Here is a 21,006-nt window from a genome sequence, read left to right as displayed (position 1 = left end):
AATGCATTTGATGCTCATGAGTCCTTACACATGCTACTAAAAGGGGGATTGATGGCAGCCACTGGGGGAGTTCTGCGCTGGCACAGAGCTTTCCCATCTTAGGGTCTGCCCAACCTGTTTCCCTACTTGTCCATGGTATTTCCTGCCAGGGTCAGAACCATTTTGCTTTTCTGGCTCTCTACAGCAGCATTGCTTGGACTTGTGTCTCAGTAGGATGCTCTATGTTTTATCTGCATGCTCTTCTCACTGTAAGCTCTAAAACCACAGGCTGCACCAAAGAAACCATTGTGCTTTTCCAGACCACAGCAAGCTCAGCTTCAGTGAAAAGGGACAGAGAGTGATACAACAGGGTAGGGCAGTATGAATAAGATGCTCCAAGGAATAAGGACATTCAAGCTCTAGAGACATCTCTTGGCCACAGATCAGTTCTACTGTTAACCCCTTGATAGTCAGTGGTCCACAGTATAGACTCTGGAGTCAGGCTAGACAGACATAGGATTCCACTTCTTTCATTTACTAGTGAAAAAACTTTTTAAAAATTTCTTTAACCTCTCTAAACCTCAATTTTTTCATCTGTAATATCAAAATAACTATAAAAACAGCATTGATTGTTTGTTGAGAAGATCAGATGAGATAATGTCTGTAAAGCACTAAGCATAGGGATGGTACATAATCCACTTTCCAAAATGGTGACTACTTGATCACTACCATCATCACTTCCTTCTCAGTGCTTTAGGACTTGTCCCGCTTATTACTCTTCATGAGTAGCAACCACTCCCTGGAACATCACAAAAGGAAACCCAGGTGAATAGTTTTCCACTTTCTTTTGCAACCCCAAATTAAATTCATGGCATGATTGACATTTTCTAAGATATTTAACTAGTAGTAATATTAAGAAAACCAAGAATAAAATTCCTTCAACCTATGAGCTGGTCTTCATCTTTTTGGTGTTTTTGATCCCTCTGACACAATCATAGCCATTCATGAATTTGTATGGCCAGATTTGGAAAGGCTAAAAGACTAAAGGAAAGAGTCATCTTCAGTGATAAAACAAAGGCAAGTTGTATTGGACATTTAATTAATGGATTGGCATCCTGGGGATTGGAGTTCAGGTTATCAAGATGAGATAGAAGGAAGGAGAGAAGGAGGAAGAGGAGCAGGAGGACGAGAAGGAGGAGGAGGAGGAAGAGAAGGAGGAGGAGGAGGAAGAGAAGGAGGAGGAGGAGGAGGAAGAGAAGGAGGAGGAAGAGGATGAAGGAGGAGTAGGAGGAAGAGAAGGAGGAGGAGGAAGAGAAGGAGGAGGAGGAGGAAGAGAAGGAGGAGGAGGAGGAAGAGAAGGAGGAGGAAGAGGATGAAGGAGGAGTAGGAGGAAGAGAAGGAGGAGGAGGAAGAGAAGCAGGAGGAGGAGGAAGAGAAGGAGGAGGAGGAAGAGAAGGAAGAAGAGGAAGAGAAGGAGGAGGAGGAAGAGAAAGAGGAAGAGGAACAGAAGGAGGAGGAGAAGAAGGAGAAGGAAGAGAAGGAGGAGGAGAAGGAAGAGGAGGAGGAAGAGAAGGAGGAGGAGGAAGAGAAGGAGGAGGAGGAGAAGGAGGAGGAGGAAGAGGAAGAGAAGGAGGAGGAAGAGAAGGAGGAGAAGGAGGAGGAAGAGGAAGAGAAGGAGGAGGAGGAAGAGAAGGAGGAGGAGGAGAAGGAGGAGGAGGAGGAAGAGGAGGAGGAGGAGGAAGGGGAGGAGAAGGAGGAGGAGGAGGAGATTCTAGATAGTGATAGCAAAGAAGAAATTAGAATCCTGATGCCACTAGACATATTTCTTAAAACAAGAGGGAGACGTGGTTGTCTAGAAAGCATCAATGTATCTAAAATGTAAGAGAGTTATTTTATAAAAAGACTGTCCTGGAAAATCTGGACTTTGGTGTTACTACCATTGCGACAACAAATCCTTTATATATATTAGAGTTTGGACTGCCTGTGTTTAATCTAGTATGAAGCCGTTTTCTATGAGACCTCCCTATTCATTTGCATTGAGTCCCCATTGCTAGTTGTCTGAACCAGGTGTTCAGTTAACATTATTAGCCTTTAGAAATTTCACTTCTCTTTTAGAAGTGAAAAATCTGTGATTTATGTTTTTTATTTTTGTACATAGTGGCAAACACATTTTGATATTCACCTCAGTTACATCACAATTATATATTAGGGTATTTGTAATTAAAAAATTATCAGGTTACATTTCTGTTATTTGGTATTTGGTCACTGATAAGAGATCTGCCACTTCTAAATTCCAATATGACAGATAACTAAATCCAGCAGATTTGCTATTTATAAATTCTTATCCATCACAGTGACTTCAAGCTAAGAAGAATGCAGTCCTTCAATTACATACAAATTATCTTCTCTACTATCTGCAAAAGAAATTAGAATAAAAATTAAATTGAAAAACTGTGTCTTCAATTAAAAAAAAACCTGAAGGAAAATTACTTCTATAATCAACAATATAATGCTTTATTAAAATCCCATTAAGCTGTACTGTTTATCATGTTGCTCCACTGCTTAAAGCCTTTCAACTACTTCCACTTTCTTTCTGCCAAGTTCGTGATGCCCAGTAAGATTTAGTCCCTCCATATCTCTCCAAGCTGACATTTTGCCAATCTCTCCCATGCTTCTTCTCTCCCTTTCTCCAGCCACACAAGCCTTCATTTGATTCTATCAAAGGACTAAATCCCTTTCTACCCCAGGCCCTTTGCATGTACAGATATCTTTACTTAGGTGCTTACTTCTCAGTTCATCCCATCCCCTACTTTTCCATTACCCTACTGCACAGGCTCCTAGATCCTGTGCTTACCCATTATAGTAGATGTTCATAATCACAATTAATCCACTATTGGAGTACTATCTCTCTCTCTGACAGACTCAGATTTTCAAGAAAGTAGATACTTTATCCTTCATTACTATATCCTCTGCTCTTAACAAGAAAGCACATAATAGGTGCTCACTAAAAAGCAACCAGCTGATGGAATAAATAATATAAATTTTAGTGAAACCTATAATATTATATTGCCCACATTTACAACTTCTTCCTTGCTTAACTGAAAGTATCATAGCCCTTCTATGTAGCTGGAACTCTTTTATAGGTACCTAGAGGGAGCAAATGTCAATAGTCCTTTTTTTAAGTCCCAAAGGAAATGATTACTGTAACAGATTCTAGTGGACAGAACTACCTTGACTCAGCTCTGTTTCACATGAAAGGATCCAGTATTTTTACTAAAATTCCTTGGCTCTCTGTCTGTCCATTTCAACTGGAATTCTCTCTACTCACCTAACCAAGCCCATGAAAGATAAAATACTTTTCAAAGTCCAATGTTCATTTTTTTATCTTTAAAAAGGAAAATACTGACAACTGAGAAACTGGTTCCTTATAAAATTCTTATCCATTTTCCCTCTTTCATTCTTTCTATGTAGTTATGATGTCACGAATTCAACTCTAGTGCCCCATCAAGTGCTGTAGCCAAGAACTAGAACTACTTTGCAGTTGCTCAAATTATAGTGAACATCAGATAAAGCATTTGCTATCTCCTGTTCTCTATTTTTGGGGGCCACAAATAACTGAGCACAAGCAGTGCTACCCACTGCAAGCAACACAATTCATTCTGGAGGTTTGAATGTGGGGAGAATAGTCTTGCAGTTTCAGGAATGTGCTAGTCACATAAGTTATCTTCTTAACAATCCAAGTTGACCAAAATATCGTGAAACCAGCCAAGATTCTTCTTGTGAACAGCATCTTCCCACCAAAATGTCTACTATACGGTGGTGCTATTATTTGCCATCCATGTCTGGTTAGCACTAAAATAGAAAGGTAAAGCAATCATTTCTTGTGAGACTTTTTAAAACTATTTGCACAATAATCAGGCAGCTCTCAAATGGCCTGTCCCAAGATTTAAGACACAAGATTCTTTCAAATAAATAAAATGGAAACACTATTTCCGACAGCCCAAAGAGAGGTTTGTTGATACTGGTTTCCTTCAAGCTGTCCTGTGATCACATCGAGTCAACAGCGTAAGTGTCTTCCCAGCCTCAAGAAAGGGTTAGTTCAGGGAGCAATACAGTTTACACAGGATCAGTTGCCAAAGTGTGAGCTTCGGCTTGGCTCCACTTCTCTTATGAAAGGAAACAATGCAAAGTCTCTTGACATTGGAGATTCGATTAAACCCGATTCAACTATTTAGAACGTGACTACCCAGAATGAAGTAAAATTGAAATATAGTTAATTTGACTAATGCAATCCCTTTTGCTCCTGGGCCTCAATCCCCTCCCTCTCCCACACACACACACACACTTTTACCTCATTAACTCATATTTAAAGACACAGCTCAGGCTTCTTTTTCTCAGCCCACCTCCTACCCCCTATTCTGGTAGGATGCCTCTACTCGGTGTTCCATAGAACCGTGCTCACTGCTATCATATGACTTACAATTTGTTTTAAGTTACCTGTTTCTTTTCCTTTTGCCTTAAAAACACTGTAAGCTGCTTAATGGCAGAAATCTTATTTCATTCATCCTTATATTTAAGCACTCAGTTTTGTTCCTGGACAATAACTATTTGATACAAGAATGAATTGAGGAATTATACTAAAAGATTCACTTTGGAGTCTCAAAACAGCTAACAAGGTAACTTTCTTAGAACTGACAATATCTTTTTCCTGTTATCCTGAAATCTACAGCCTGAAAGTACAAACTGAGATTACTGACTCCACGTAACTTTTTGCAGATGCTGTAACTTCCCTCCAATTCTTCCATGGAAAGTGCTGCTCCCTAGTATCCACTTAGCCTGTCACATCAAGGAGTCAGAACATGCTCCTCCTGCTTTCCCACAGCTGTTTCCATGCCTCTCATCCACTGTCTTGTCATTTCCTTGAAACTCTCCATCCACTGGCATTGCTCTTATCCACTGTATCCAGCATCTACCAACATTCAGTGCAGCCCCATATATTCTCTCAGGACATTGTTAATTGGTTTATAGTTGTATTAGTCCATTTTCACACTGCCAATAAAGACATACCCAAGACTGGGTAATTTATAAGAAAAAAGAGGCATAATGGACTCGCAGTTCCATGTGGTTAGGGAAGCCTCACAATCATGGCAAAAGGTGAAAGAGGAACAAAGGCACATCTTCCATGGTGGCAGGCAAGAGAATGTGTGCAGGGGAACCGCCCTTTATAAAACCATCAGATCTCATGAGACTTGTTCACTATCACAAGAACAGCATATGAAAAACCCACCTTTGTGATTCAGTTACCTCCCACTGGGTCTCTCCCATGACGTGTGGAGATTATGGTAGCTATAATTTAAGACGAGATTTGGGTAGGCACACAGCCAAACCATATAATAGCTATTCTCTTCTGTAGTCTCCCCCATTATCTTAGGTAACTCCACTACCAACACTGAAAAATCATCTAAGTGCCCAATTCCTTGACCTCCTCTGCTTCAGTGTCTTACATCCAAGCACTAAGTCTTGATTCTTTGATTTACTTGCCTCCTCCTGTCTGTCTTCCCCTGCATAGGAATGCTGATTAGGAAAGGGAGATATGATTGTGTAGAGACAGGGCTTTCCCTGAGGCTAAGAATCCTAGGCAAAACAGAAATTGTCTATGAGCCATGGAACAAAGGGAAATAGGTCATTCATCTTGGGCAAGGAATACCAAGAAAGTAAATATGGGTTTAAAATATCAAGTACAGTGAAAGAAGATAAAATTAGTCTGAGTGGTAAAAATCTAGAAAAATAAGGTAGAAGTAGTCATGGTTTTTAGCACTCCCTCAGTTGCCAAAAAGACCTGGTAACTGTCAATTTTTCAACTTACTCTCACATTCGCCCTTTCACCCTCATCCCCACCTTTGGAGACAAGCCTGACTCTGCCAGACAGTCTTAAGACTTTTGTGATGCAGAATGAAAGGAAGGGTCTAAAGAGCCAGGAGAAAGAACTGGGGAAAATTAGTAGGAGGAGTATGAATAGGGCTGCTCTCCTTGAGGGCTAGATTGACAGCAGAGAATGGTGGGGTGGGAAGTAGAAGGCTCCAGCAGTAGCCTGGAGAATTGAAAAGGAAAGAAAATAAATGCAAAAATCAGATCCCCATATATCTTCCGAGGAATGCAAATGGAATTCCTCAGTGTGTGTGTGTGTGTGTGTGTGTGTGTGTGTGTGTGTGTGTGTGTGTGTATGTGTTTATCTGTACTTCACTTTAGACCTGAACCATGTAGGTCACAACCTCAATTAACTTACTTTGTAATCCAACATGGAGTATGGAGTTTTGGTATCAGACAGTGGACCAGAATGAGTGAGGACATTTAGGATGCAGAGTATTCCATGGAGTGGCCAGCTCCTGAGTGAGCAGAGAGCTGAGAAGGCACAGAACCAACTTGGGCAGACTCAACCTCCCACTACTGCTAGTTTGCAGAGTACTAATCCCTAACCTGGATCAACCCAACCATCTGTTTCTGTGGGCTTGCTCCCAAACTACCAAATGCAATTGGAGAAAATTGGCGGAAAAACAAATTTACAATTTTCAAGCTCAGCTGGACTATCCGTATTGCTCAGCAATTCTTTCACTTATCCATGATTGGTTCCTTTTTCCATTTTCAATAGCAGCATTGCCAATATGTTATCTTCTTTTTCAGGACTCCAACCCACTTTCTCCATACATGCATACAATTCAACAACCATTTATTGAGCACTTACTATATTCTGAGTACTTTGTAAGGGTTTGTAGATGATAAAAAATAGTCAAAAATTCTTCATCAAAAAGGCAGAGTCTGTTTCCCTACTTCCCAAATGTGACCAAGCTACCTGATTTCCTTTGGCCAATACAGTGCATCAGAAATAATGTTGCACTATTTTCAAGCAAGGTCTCAAGAGTCCCTGCAACTTCCTCTCACCCTCTTGGAACTCTGATATCACCAGGCTCCGAAAGCCCCAATATAGGCTCCTTGAGAATGAAAGACAAATAGATGGAGACAAACAGTCAACTCAGCCATCATAGCTAAGCCCAGCCACCAGTCAACCCACCACCTAAATACAGCCACCTGAGGGAGCAGAGGTGAGACCATAGGCTAGGCCACGGAATTCACTATTAGTGATTTATTATGTAGTACTTCACTCTGGCCTGTGAACTCCTCGCCTAGTCCACCAAATGTGAACTTTTGGATGTATGTCTAGTCATTGTGACTTCTGCTATGACAGAAAAACACCGAAGTCATAGTGGTTTTACATAATAGCAGTTTCTTTCTTTCCCTTTTAAGTCTAATCAGCTGCTGACTGGCTTCTCAAGATTGCTGCATTCCATCGTTTAGGAACCCAGGGTTTTCCATTTGGTGTCTCTATCTTCTCTAAGTCCTCAGAGTCCCTTCCATTCAACCAGAAAATGGGAGATACTTAATGGGAGGCAGGCAATATATGAGAGAGGAGGTAGAAGATTACATGAAAATTTGTTAAGGATCAGGAGTGAAATGCCATACCTCTGCCCACATTCTCTCATCTTGACAAGTGCATCTGAGAAATAGTCTATATGCCTAGGAAGAAAAGAGGACTCGTTTTAGTGAACATATAGCAGTCTCTGCAATTATCTACCCTTTGTCATCAAGTGAGTATTTCACTCTTTATTTCAAACATTAACTGTCTCCCCAGAGAAGACAACCTAGCAATTCATCCAATCATTTTAATCAGCTCAAAGTTCAAGATCCCTGGCCCAGATGCAGTATCTTCCCTTAGGTCTGAGAGAGGTTTTTATGGACCAGCAATTTATATTCTAAAAAAAAATCTCTGAATGATGGAACAGGGAAAGGATAGTTGCAATAAAAATTCACATTTGGGGCCAGACGCGGCGGCTCACGCCTGTAATCCTAGCACTTTGGGAGGCCGAGGCGGGCGGATCACAAGATCAGGAGATTGAGACCAACCTGGCTAACATGGTGAAACCCTGTCTCTACTAAAAATACAAAAAATTAGCTGGGCATGGTGGCGGGTGCCTGTAGTCCCAGCTACTCGGGAAGCTGAGGCAGGGAGAATGGTGTGAACCTGGGAGGCGGAGGTTGCAGTGAGCAGAGATCCTGCCACTGCACTCCAGCCTGGGCAACAGAGCAAGACTCCCTCTCAAAAAAAAAAAAAAAAAAATTACATTTGGAAAAGGAAAGAGTGAAAAACACACAGCAGTCACCAGTTCCTAGCAATTCTGAAATTCTGCTGGGTGGGCAGGAAAGCCCTTTGCCCTGGAGTAAGGAAACATCCTAGATTAGACTGATTTTATTCTCTGAGAAGAACTCTCTTGTCCATTGTTTTACACTGGCCCTAGATCCACCGTCTCTGGAATATTCTTCCTTGTCCATTATCCTCCACGGCTACATATAAGATAGGCTTTTGGGAATATGCCTTCTTTGACAATGTTAGCCTTTGTAGGAACTTCCTGCTAGGGCAAACATTGAACCCATAGTTTGTATTCAGGTTTGAAAAAATCAAAGTCTTTTATTTTTTACTTTAATCTCAAGAATTTTTAGCAGCACAATTCACATAAAAACTTAGTAAGCTTCTGATCTATTTGCTTTCAGTCCCTTCCAAATACTAGTAGCCTAACAATTCTTTCCTCCATATAAGTCTACAGCCTACATATTTCTTCGCATCTGTGTATTTCTTTGCTATCTCACTTTCTTGTTATTCTCTTTCATACATTAATGGCAGGTATCTTTAGCTTATCTGAAACGAAAATTTCTCTAAGCAGAATGTTAGCATAAGGCTGAGGCTTTTCTTTGAATGAAAAGCCTTATTGGACCTCTGATGCCCAAACTCTTTCTCAGTTTTCTCTCTCACTATTTGAGATATGAAAGCACTCAACTTTGCTAACCCTCATAAGACCTCTGGTTTCTCCCCATTTCCTTCTAACTTTGCTTTAATATCAGCCTATTCTTGCCTAATCTCATTTCTTTCATGTACCACTTAGGGCAGCTAATAGTGGCCAACATACACTCTCACTTTGACCCTTTTCAACAATTTCCTCTAGCAACAAAGTCAAGGTCCTTCAAGGTCTGGCTCCAACACCCTTTTCTGTGTCACTCTACTCCATTATTTATCATGTCCATCAATCCTGTCTATGATCCAGACCTCTGAGCTGTTCCCTGCTTCCCAGACATCCCATGTCCTTTCACATCACACCTTTGGCTTTGCTGATCTCTGGTGATTAAAAATTCTGACATAAGTTTAAGGTTCTGCTTAAATATATCTTCTCTGAAGTTGTCCACAGCCATGTCTCATCCAATAACTTCAGTCAAAATGAGTTTCTTCATCCTCTGCTGTCCCAAAACAATTTGATTTTAATCCTAGTAGAATACAGAATAACATTATTGTTATAGTTTATATAATTATTTTTGTCCCTCAACTTAACTCTTTACCATGAGTTACTAAAGAAGAAGCATTTGAGGTTACATAATTTTGTGTCCATGGTATATAATATTGATAGCAGGAGCCCAGTTAATGTTTGTTAAAATTAAATAGATGCATAAAAAGTTAACAGTATTCTAGTCAATTGAATAATTCTGCCCACCCACATATCCTCAATCACCATGACCAAATCAAGTATGCAACAATCTACCCTGATGATTAATTAGGCCAAAATAACCGAGCCAGGATAGGACAATCAGATCATTTTGCAATGAGAGAACCATTCTAATTTTTTTCAGAGTATTAAAAGAGAGAAGTTCCTAACAATGCACAGATGGCCTAAAAAAGCTAATGCACTCCATCTCCAAAGAGCAGACACTTTATTTTCTTGTTGCCACCAAGACAAGACTCATTATCTAATTTTGTGCATCTGTCTTAAAGTTATTTTATAAGTACAGACCGTTACTTTAAAAGGACAATTTTTGGTAACTGTTTAGAACTACTTCATTTAAATGCATGAAATCATGAAAATGTAATGCATTTTCAATGCACGAAATCATTGAGAAATGCAGAGAGGCACAGAAAAATGGATATCTTTAGATGATTCTCATTGATACTGCTTTGGATTCCTGTTCATAACACAAAGTTCTTGAAGAACACGAAATTTCATTTTGTGATTGTTACAGATATGTATGTAACATATTCCATTATGTATCTTTTATTTTCCACTCATATTTATTTTGATAATATCTTGAATTTTAATAATTTCACATGTGATTTCTGGTTGTGTTTTTCTATTTTTTCTTAGACCAATAGCTTTTTAGAGCTAGAAGAAACCTAAACATCCTGCAGCCCCATCCCTTTATTTTATGGAAACTCTAAAAGGTCAAGTAACTTGCCCAAAATTGAGTAATAAGAAAACAGTAAGATTAACAACCAGGTTTCCTGAATCCACTAAAAATGGAAGTGGCATGATAAAACTAACATTTATCAAAGACATGTTAGTATTTGTTTGTTCTACTTTCAGTTCAGTTCAATTAAATAATTTTTTCCATTTATAAGTCATTGGGGAGAAAATATAATACTGCTTTACTAAATTGGCTAAAGACTATGTACAATATATGTTTACCATAATGCTACCAAAGTATCTGTGACTTTTAAAATTCCTGTTCTTAGTCAGACTAGAGATTTATTTCATATTTCAACACTATTTGCTTACACATACACACACACACATATTTAGTAGCCCAGGTTAATTGGCAGATGCTTCCTTAACTAATGTTCATGACTAACCAACAATCTGTCTGAATGCTTCAGATGCAGCAGTCACTTTTTTCTTGGTGATTTAATCACTTCCTTCCATTTAATTACTTTGAGAATTAACTGTGGGCAAATGTATTCCAATAATAGGCCAATCTACAAAGAGCAGGAAGCTTTCCTTATGGTCCCAAGGGAAATTTAGCACTTCCGATTGTAACTGCGTTACAGCTCTCATGTTTCTTTTAGCCCTTAAGCCATGTGTGTCACCTTGCCTGTTTGAGTGTAAAAAAAAATGTCACGGGTTGCACTGTTTACATGCTAGCATTTGTACACAATTTCTGGCAGAATAAAGATGGCTTTTCTTAATCTGGGCCATACAGGAAGCTATTTCTTTCCAAATCAAGTCATTAATGCTTAAACAAGCAAACACTACAGCCAAGACAAAAATCAATTTGCAAAAAGGGGAGGCTTTTTTCCAAACTCTCCAGCAGTCGTTGGGGAAGATGCTTTTACAATCTAGTGCTTTAGAGTATTACAGTATTAGGTTAGGTCAATCCTATTTTTGTAGTTGGATTTATTTTGAGAGTCAAGGTGATGAGTAGTTTTGAATACTATCAGCAGCGTATCTATCGGCAATGTTTTCACTACCAGAAGAAATAGTTCTTATTCTAAATAACAAGCATAGAAATCTGTCCAGTGACCTTCATTTGACCTCTTGGCCACATGTGTCTGGGTATCTTCTAATGGTTGAATGCTCTATGAGGATGGTTTCCAAACTTTGCTGCAAATTAGAATTACCCGGGGAGCTTTTTAAAATCCCAGTGTCCGGGTTGCACCCATCCCAATTAAATCAGAATATCTGAAGGGTGGGAGCCAGCATTATTTGTTAATAATCCCTTGAGGATTCCATTATGCAGAAAAAGTTGAGAGCCAGTGACTGTGACATTTCTGGCTCATGTTGCTTTCCGGTAGATAGATTCCCAGACTGAAAGATAAAAAGGAATTTTTTTATCTGTTCTGATTTCCAGATTTGTAAAATCAAGAAATATTAAAGATACACGTATTTATTTGGGAGATACGTTTATTAAAATAGAGGAAAACATTTACATCAATAGTCATGAAACAGTTTATACTATTTGACCTACCTATTTTAATTCAGAAATTTGTTTGAAAAAGATAATCAAAGATGCATGTCCATAGCAATGTTAAATTTTAAAATATTTAAAGAAATTGTCCTATTAATATGTCATAATTTAATGAATTACAAAATGGCTGTGTGAAGAACTATATTTTTATTAAATGTGTTTCATTACACAGAAAAGCCCTCTAAATATAATGTTAAGTACAAAAACATAACATGTATTTGCATATATCATATATATGGACATATACACCTACACATATACATCCATTTATATATCCTATCTATATATCATATATAAATTACATTTGAAATTATCTGCATGGACAAATATATATAAATGCCTAAATGCAAAAGGACACATCTGGAAGGTCACACTTCAAATAAGGAAAAGGGTTTATTCTATACAGAGCAGTGGGGCTGGACAAAGTGAAGAGAGAGTTTTTCTTTGTATTACATATACTTCTTTATTGTTTGCATTGTTACAATATTAGCATGAGATTATTAAAATTTAAAATAAACAGAATTAAAACAAACCGGAAAAGTAAACACACTTTAATACAGAGAAAAAGACCCAGCAAAATGTAAATATAAACAGTACCTCTGATTTATCAGACAGAAACATATATTTTTTGTACTGTTTATTATACTATAAAATTTTTTCTCATGATTTTACTAAGCATCTATTATTTTATAATGTGTGAAGTAAAAAATATTGACCCTAAAAATAGATTACTGGATAAATAGATCCTCACGTTTGAAAGGATAAATTCACATTTCAAAGGGGCCCCTGCCTCACTAGCCAGGCCACAAACAATTTTGTTTCTCATTCAGGTTTTTCCGCTAAGGAGTATAAAAACACATTAGAAAACATTATTCAAATCTTGATAATCCAATCATCATCTTTAGTCTATTTCAAAGGTGCCTTTTCCAGGGCCGTTAGCCTGTATACTTCACAATTCTAAAAAAGGAAGAAAGGTTCACAGTGAAAAGACATCTGAACATTTCATTCTAATATTCCCACAGTTGAAGCATAAAGATTCTTCACATGGGAAAATCATAGCTAAGATAAGTGCCTACCAAATAAGTGAAGTATAAATTATACCGAAATTGTGCTTATCAAGAATACTTGATATCTATCAATACTTGAACTTCTATCAAGAATACTTGATTTTGAGGATTTTCAATAAGATTTGGTTTAAAGAGGTAAAGGTCCTTTTACTTGCGTGTTAAAATTTACTTAAAATTTGAACATACACTCTCTTGATATAATAATGACTACTCTAATAAACAGTTCAGAAAGTTTTAGTGGTTTAACATGATAGAAATATGTCCTTGTTCATACAATATTTCAATGCAGGTGTTAGAAGGGTAGCCTTCCAGGGAGTGATTCAGGTTCCCAGGCTCCTCCCATCCCATAGCCACACCATCTTCTGGGGCCTGGGAATCTTTTACTTCCAGCCAATAGATGGCGAAAGAGAAGGTGGAGAAGGTTCACTGATGAACAGGGGAAACACGTCACCTCTGCTCATATTCTTCAATGGACATACAGTTGCATGTTTGTGTTCCCCTCCCCTAAACTTATATGTTGAAATTCGAACCCTGAATATGAGAATATCAGGAGACAGGACCTTTGGGAAGTGATTATGTCATGAGGGTGGCACTCTCATAAAAGCAATTAGTCACTTTATGAAAGAGATCTCAGATAAATCTCTCACCCTTTCCACTGTGTTAGGACATGGCTCTTTATGAACGAAGAAGTGAGCCTTCACCAGCCATGGAAACTGCCAGTCCCTTGATCCTGGACTTCCCAGCCTCCAGAACTGTGAATAATACATTTCTGTTTGGGTTTTTTGTTGTTACTGTTTTGTTTGTTTTTTTGTTTTTTGTTTTTTTGAGACAGAGTATCACTCTTTTGCCCAGGCTGGAGTGCAGTGGCATGATCTCAGCTCATTGCAACCTCTGCCTTCTGGGTTCAAGCGATTCTCGTGCCTCAGCCTCCCAAGGAGCTAGGATTACAGGTGCACACCACCATGCCTGGCTAATTTATTAGTAGAGACAGGGTTTCACCATGTTGGCCAGGCTGGTCTTGAACTCCTGACCTCAAGTGATCCGCCCGCCTTGGCATCGCAAAGTGTTGGGATTACAGGCGTGAGCCACTGCGCCCAGCCCACTTAACTAATATTTTGCAACCAATAATATGTGGCTATCAGACAAGCCATTTATTTGGTTTCCAAAGTTCTTCAATCACAATTATATAATGCTTTACAGAATTGCTATCTTCGTAATGGTCACTCAACTTCCCTGTATTTTAATAAAGATAACATTTACATTTAAGATTCTTCTCCATTATAATAATCTCATTGTTCACTCCATACCTGTAGAAATAGGTCTTATAACTTCTTTCCTACCCTTGTACTTCCCGTAAAGCAGTCAAACACTGCCTGTCGCAAAGTCCCAGTAAACACAAATGCCACCAGGGACTATTGCTGGGCAAGAGAGTAGAAATGGATCTGGTCAGACCTATCACTGCTACTGGAAAAGCATATGCCCTCCTGAGGGTGAGTCACACATTAATACCAGTCTATTTTTATGTCTTTAACATTTATAGCCAAGATGAATCTGGTTTACTTTATTATAATAATTTGAACCCTGTTGTTTAAGTGCATTACCATTCACTGTTGTTGAGATAGAAGTCCTTTGGTGGTATAGAAATATCTAAAAATATTGCCTTTGAATGGAGACCAAAATAAATATAAAATAGTTTTCTATTTCTGTAAGCCATAAAACTGCTCTCTATTGTCATACCCTATTTCGTACCAGTGGCTAAGAAAATACAATACTTAGATGTTTCTTTGATCTACATTCGGCTTATGTCTTTTTGCCAGAGCGGCAGGCATTTCTCAATTGTGTTTAAGAGAGAAAGAGAGAGAGAGAATCCGTGATCTGTGAACATACTCTTAAGTGATACAATCAAAGCTCTGGTGCTGCTTTATTTAAGTTTACCACAGAACTCAGTAAGATATATGATGCCTCTATTATTTAGCCCCTATCCAAGGCCATGTTATGGCCATCATTTCCTAAAATATTCTTAAAAATTCATTGTCATTAACAGATATGTAATAATCACTTATGTAAGGCACTATGTTAGGTAACAGGGTAGCAATTGGATGTGGGAAGGCCCCAGTCAAAGAAAAGTAAAAGCTGCAGCATTTTAACAACCCAAATTTTAGGGTTAATTGCCAACGTGTAATCTAAACATTGCCCTGTTATTAACATAAGCTGCAGCTTCATAGAAACTTAATTCTCCAGACCCAAATCCATTATTCTATCTACTGCTCCCTTATCACCTGCCACCAATATTGGTCTCCTTGATGGCATAGTTTTAGTGTTTTGCACTGAAATTATCCCTAACTTGAGCCATCTAAACAAGTCTTACAACTTTCCTCTCAGTCTTACAATTTTCCTCATTGTTGTTTCAAATCTTGTATAACTTAACCGATTCCATCTTATTGAAGCTGCTATAGACATTCTTCCTTCTATGCGGTTTCCTCACTACAGAATATACCATGTGAAGTTTTAGACTGACTAAATTCTTTTAATGTAAACAGACCGTCGGCGAGTACGGTGGCTTACACCTGTAATCCCAGCATTTTGGGAGGCCAAGCCAGGCAGATCACTTGAGCTCAGGAGTTTGAGACCAGCCTGGCCAACATGGTGAAACTCCATCTCTACTAAAAATACAAAAATTAGCCAGGCATGGTGGTGCATGCCTGTAGTCCCAGCTACTCGGAGGCTGAGACACAAGAATTGCTTGAACCCAGGAGGCAGAGGTTGCAGTGAGCCAAGATAGCACTACTGTGCTCCAGCCTGGGCAACAGAGTGAGACTCTGTCTCAAAAAAAAAAAAAAAAACCACTCATCTTTCTGATATATTTATAGGGACTGCCATGAAACTGCTATACAAGTCTCTATTATTATCAATGGTAGAGTATTATCTGCTCACAATAATACTAATAAATAATTTTAGAAAATCAGTTCTATTTTCATGCAGGTAGAGCCGTCCCTTTACAGATTAATTTACTGGGTAGGACATTTGCAGGGACTGCTGTTTATTGCTGATAAATATAGCTTGCTTATTTAAGCTCTTTACCTTGTTCTAACCCTGCTGAGAGATCTTCTGAAGCAAGAAGCTTTAGAATGGCACAGGCAGGTAATGGGCTGACAGCACTGGACAACCTCTTATTGGAGGCACCATGATCAGGTAATAAAGCAACCACCGTCACTCAAGGTCAAATGATCCTTAATCTAAAAACAATCTCTAAATGACATAAGAACAGCTTTAACCATAACATCCACTGCATTTGAGGTCCTATTTCATCTATCTGCAGAGCAAAGTCAGTAATATGAGAATCATAAACCAAGCAGGGTTGCAAATCCTCTTATGCTACCCACTAGAAATGAAAGGAGTGGGGGAAAGCATTGTTTTGAAATTTCACTTATGCAAAGAAATGAGAAAATAGTTCATAAGATGATTGTTCTGTGTAAGCAGTGGTCAAATAATGTTATTTGATGGAAATTGTTTTCTTTGCTTGCTTCCTGAACCCTCCATTTAACATTTCTAGGAAATCATTCTGATGGAAAAGGTCAAATATATACAAAAATAAAATTAGGCCTATTAATCATATTTTGATGGATAACTTGAACATTTTTATTCAAAGAGAAGCTTCCTAATTCTACCCTATACCTTTAGTTCCTCAGAATTTAAAACAGAAATTAACTTCAATGACTCACATTTCTGTACGGAGTTTTATGCCTCAGAATATGTTATACTTATATTTATTTGTGTAACTAAAGGGAAGAAGCAATTATTTGGATAATGTTAAAAAAACTGGAATTTTAACTTCAGTTTGTCAGAGACAAAAGCACTGCAGATTTAATTCTTCTCAAACTTTAACGTGAATACAAATCACCTGGGTATCTTGGTAAAATGTAGATTCCAGTGTAGCAGGTTTGGCGTAAGGCCTGAAAACCAGCATTTCTAACAGGCAACCAAGTGACACCTATTCTCAATCAAGGTTCACACTCTGAACGGTAAGATTATAGAATTTTCTATTATACCTGCAGGGTTTCTAAAGAGCGGATAATGATAGGACAAGTGAAAAATTAATTTTTTAGATCTATTTTCTTATTCTCCACTTTCATTTGCATACATAGACATATCTAATGTTTTAAAATCAACTAATGAATGTGGTTTATCCTTTTGAATGCATAAAATGATACAAATGCAAAATGATCACTATTATGATTTGTATTAAGCTTTGTATCAACATCTAATGCACTTCTTATTAATTCATGGACTACTAATTTAATCTTCTTACTGTGATCAGTCAACAAGTAAACCATTCTCAGACTGTTGAGGAAATGCAAATTTTAATATAACCAATCAAAACATTCAGTTAGGTTACATTGAATAGTTTATAACTAGTAGAGTAAAAAGATGTTTTTAAATTGGAAATGCACTAAAAGTAACATTTTCTTTGTTGAGCTAAAAAATTAGCATATTTACTTAAAATGCTGACTCAGACCTTGGCCAGGCCATTGACTTCACTGAGGAGTTCAAACTGTGTTAAAGCTTTTAATAAAACTCTGGGGGAAATTCCACTGCTACACAATGAAATTCCATTACGTATGACTTATTTTTGGCTCCCCAGTTGATAATAAAACATATTAAATGGCATTTCCCTTTATTTTTTTCCTGAGGCTCAGTTTTTATACCACTATGTATTCTTCAAGAATGTTTTAACTTAAAAGTATTTTTAATTTTGTTCTTCAAGAAGTACTAAGATATGTAAATTTAGTTATTGTAATTATGTCATAGTGGATCAAAAATTATGTATTGGCAATTACCCTGCTTAACAATTGCCACAAATATTCTACTGTTTATGGTGTTGAAATGCCAAGGAAGAACTTTATGCAGAAAAGATTCACATTTCTAAAGTGTTGAACGTAGTTAGTAATCAATATGTATTTTTGTGCAACCCTGATCCTTCAATGGTTGTTTGAGGATCACTGCAATGGGTCTAAAGACTATCAACTTTAAGAGAAGAAATAACATACATTAAAAAAAAAGTCAGGCCGGGTACCCTGGCTCACTCCTGTAATCCCAGCTCTTTGGGAGCCCAAGGCAAGTGGATCACGAGGCCAGGAGTTCAAGCTCAGCCTGGCCAACGTGGTGAAATCCTGTCTCTACTAAAAACACAAAGACTAGCTGGGTGTGGTGACACTTGCCTGTAGTCCCAGGTATTCAGGAGACTAAGGCATGAGAATCCCTTGAACTTGGGAGGTGGAGGTTGCAGTAAGCCAAGATCACATCACTGCACTCCAGCCTGGGTGACAGAGCAAGACTCAGTATCAAAAAAAAAGGAAAAAGAAAAATGTCAGGTTTAATGTTTTTATTTATATCAAGTAGCTATTACACAGTAGACCCTTAATAAAAGTTTGATCATCATATGAATTATAAAATTAACATTTATAGTAAGTTTTACAGTTAGTTTCTCTCACAAAACCAGGTTTAATAGGTAAGAAACACACAAAAAATGTTACCCAGATCCCGTCAAGGAATGACTTTTTGTTCCTACTACTGAGAGAGCCATCAGGAAGCATCCTTCAACTGACAGCCCCTTCAAGGATCACACCCCCTACATCCTCCCCAGGTGGCACTCATCCAGTGACTGATGGAGGCAGGGGTATGAAGGTCCAGGCATTTCAGATCAATGCAGGACAAACCCGACCTTGACTTTTCCCTATGCCATTCTGATTTTGCCTCCTTAGTTTTCATGGGTGTTGATACCAAGAGCCTTCTCTAATAATTCAGCAAATTAACTTTCTGCTTGCCAGAAACCCAACCTGGCACCACAGGCATTATTGTCCTCATCTTACAGATACTAAAACAAAGGCTCAAAGATGGTAAGTGGCTTACCCAAGATGAGGCTGCTGAGGCACCTCTTGTGCTGAGTCCTACTCAATGAAATTTCTAGTTCCTCTCCCATGGGACTTTCATCCCCATGGTCGGTCTGATCCTTGATACTGATTTTATCTGCACTTCAGGAGATACACTCAACAAAGGCCGCTTGAGGTCCTCTTAATTATCTTCTAAATGTTTGATGCCAGTTCTTCCTCTCCTCTCCTTCTTTACCTCCACCCCAGGAGGAGCAAAGGAAACTGGTAAACACTTAAAACTGTCTTCAGGCATGCTGCTCTGAAACTCTTATATCACATTCAGAATGCCTTTGTCCCCAGGATCCTTGGCCACAGGGAAAGCGCAGGCCCTGAGGCAGGCGAAGAAGTGGGGCAGAGCCAAAGTCAGGCATGAGCCAAAGTTGGACCAAGGTTCACAACAAAGGAGCAGAGATGCGGTAAGAGTGGGAGAAATAACCAGACAGAAGCAAGCTTGAGGGCAGGGCAAAGGCAGGAGTATATGTCAGAGACAGAGGCAAGAGAAGGCAAAAATAGAACACCCCCCATCACCACTTCTGGGTTTCTGCAGCTTCTCTATCTGAGCCCTCAGACCTATCAGGTCCTGGTTATGCTATGAAAAAGGTCACTCTTAGTACTGTGAGCCATTTTCCACTTCTCCAGCTACACTTCTTCAGCCCTTAGGGTTAGGAGAGACCTTAAAAGCCCCACATGGAACATGTTCTGTAGATGTGAATAACTTGGAGCATGGTGTGGTATATTTAGTCAAACTGAACACCAGTTATAAGTCAAACATATTATAGGTCTCCATGACAAGAATCATTATAAAAGAATTTTGCAAACCCAATCTATAGGCCCTGTTGTGCTAAATGTCATTTGAAAATACACATTTCCAATATAAAAAAAAGAAAAATGAGAATTATTTCTTTTGCACTGGTTATAATAAGATTTGATCTATTTTCCTAAAGAGAAGAATGCATTCACTGGGGTATGTGTCTTGTTTTAGAGGATTTAAAATTGAAATAGTGGAAGAAAAAAGGAGGGAAAAGCCCAGGTAAAACTCTAAAGTATGAAACCAGTGTATAAAGTACCTAGTAATTCACAGCAGAAAATAATTTAAGAGGCAGAAGGAATAGCACTTAGGTTCCTAGTTGTTTGAATACCAATAGGCCAAAAATACAATTTGATGTTTACACAACAAAATGAACACCCCCACATAAACATCATTGCATCTTGGTGAAATAGAATTCACAAGAAGCATCTTTCATAAAATGTACTACATTGTGCAAAGAGAGTGGTACTCTGTTTCAAGAAGGTATATACCTTTGCAAAAAACCCCAAATCAGGGATGGCAGAATGATAAAGAGCATCTGGGTAGAGATGAAAGGAAAGATTGCCAAAATGATATTATTGTTGGTGATAGGGTTGGGGATGGTTGGTAAAACAGCCATTCTGGGAAGAAAGAATGGGCAATCATGTCCTAGCATTGATCACAAAGCTGGCACAGATACAGAGGCAAGATACAGAAGAGATGAAGATTCTGCTTATCTAAACATCTCCAGGAAGTCACTACCAGCTAAGAGCAAAGCATGGGATATATCATTCTAATAACTTCATCTTTAGAAGACAGAAAAAGTAATGAAGGGAGCTCCTTAGGACACAATTCTGGCCAGGAGAGAAAGTCATCTTTGGCAAAATGAAATGGTAGAGTTCTTTGCCAGAAGAGGGGTTACCAGTAATAGAATCTTACAGTCTGGAAGCTCTGAACCCTGAGCAAAGCTATATATACGCTCCAAAGTAAAAGAAGATGGCTTTCCAGAGGTTCAGAAAGAAGATATGCATGATCTCATAGCCAGAGAAGCAGAGACCGGAGAAGAAAAAGACTAGGCTTTTAAATACACCGATCTGAGAGTCTAATCATGGAAGATGAGGGGGAGGCAGTAAAGAAACCACTTCGACAGCTCAACCGGCTCTTAGATAAACAGAATAATTTTAAAGATGCCATTTTTAAAACATGGAAGAATGAAAACATAATAAAAACAAGTGAAAACTAATACCAAGAGAATAAAGGAAATATTGTAAAAATTACCAAGAAAGATGAAAATCGGTTTTTTGAAAGTATACAAAAAGCAACAGAAAGATTTAGGGACAATAGTGTAAAGTCTGCAGAAGACAGGCAGAAAGCAAAACTTTTCATGACCTTTCTCTGCTGTAGCAGA

At 38.4% G+C, this 21,006-nt stretch overlaps 1 long non-coding RNA gene across 2 annotated transcripts in view; it reads right to left on the bottom strand.

Annotated features, from left to right (window-relative positions):
- Window positions 1-21,006, bottom strand: part of LOC100613094 (uncharacterized) — a 404,311-nt gene that overhangs the window by 38,993 nt on the left and 344,312 nt on the right. For both annotated transcript variants that reach the window (XR_010148103.1, XR_010148104.1), the window contains 2 exons: window positions 9,185-9,348; window positions 7,498-7,551 (listed from right to left, as the gene is read on the bottom strand). This is a non-coding gene — a long non-coding RNA (uncharacterized LOC100613094). The remainder of the gene's footprint in view (window positions 1-7,497; window positions 7,552-9,184; window positions 9,349-21,006) is intronic.

Source organism: Pan troglodytes, chromosome 10 (genome assembly GCF_028858775.2).
Source record: "Pan troglodytes isolate AG18354 chromosome 10, NHGRI_mPanTro3-v2.0_pri, whole genome shotgun sequence".
Lineage (NCBI taxonomy): Eukaryota > Metazoa > Chordata > Mammalia > Primates > Hominidae > Pan > Pan troglodytes.
Note: the sequence above shows the minus strand (reverse complement) of the source record. Positions and strands in the feature narration are given on the sequence as shown.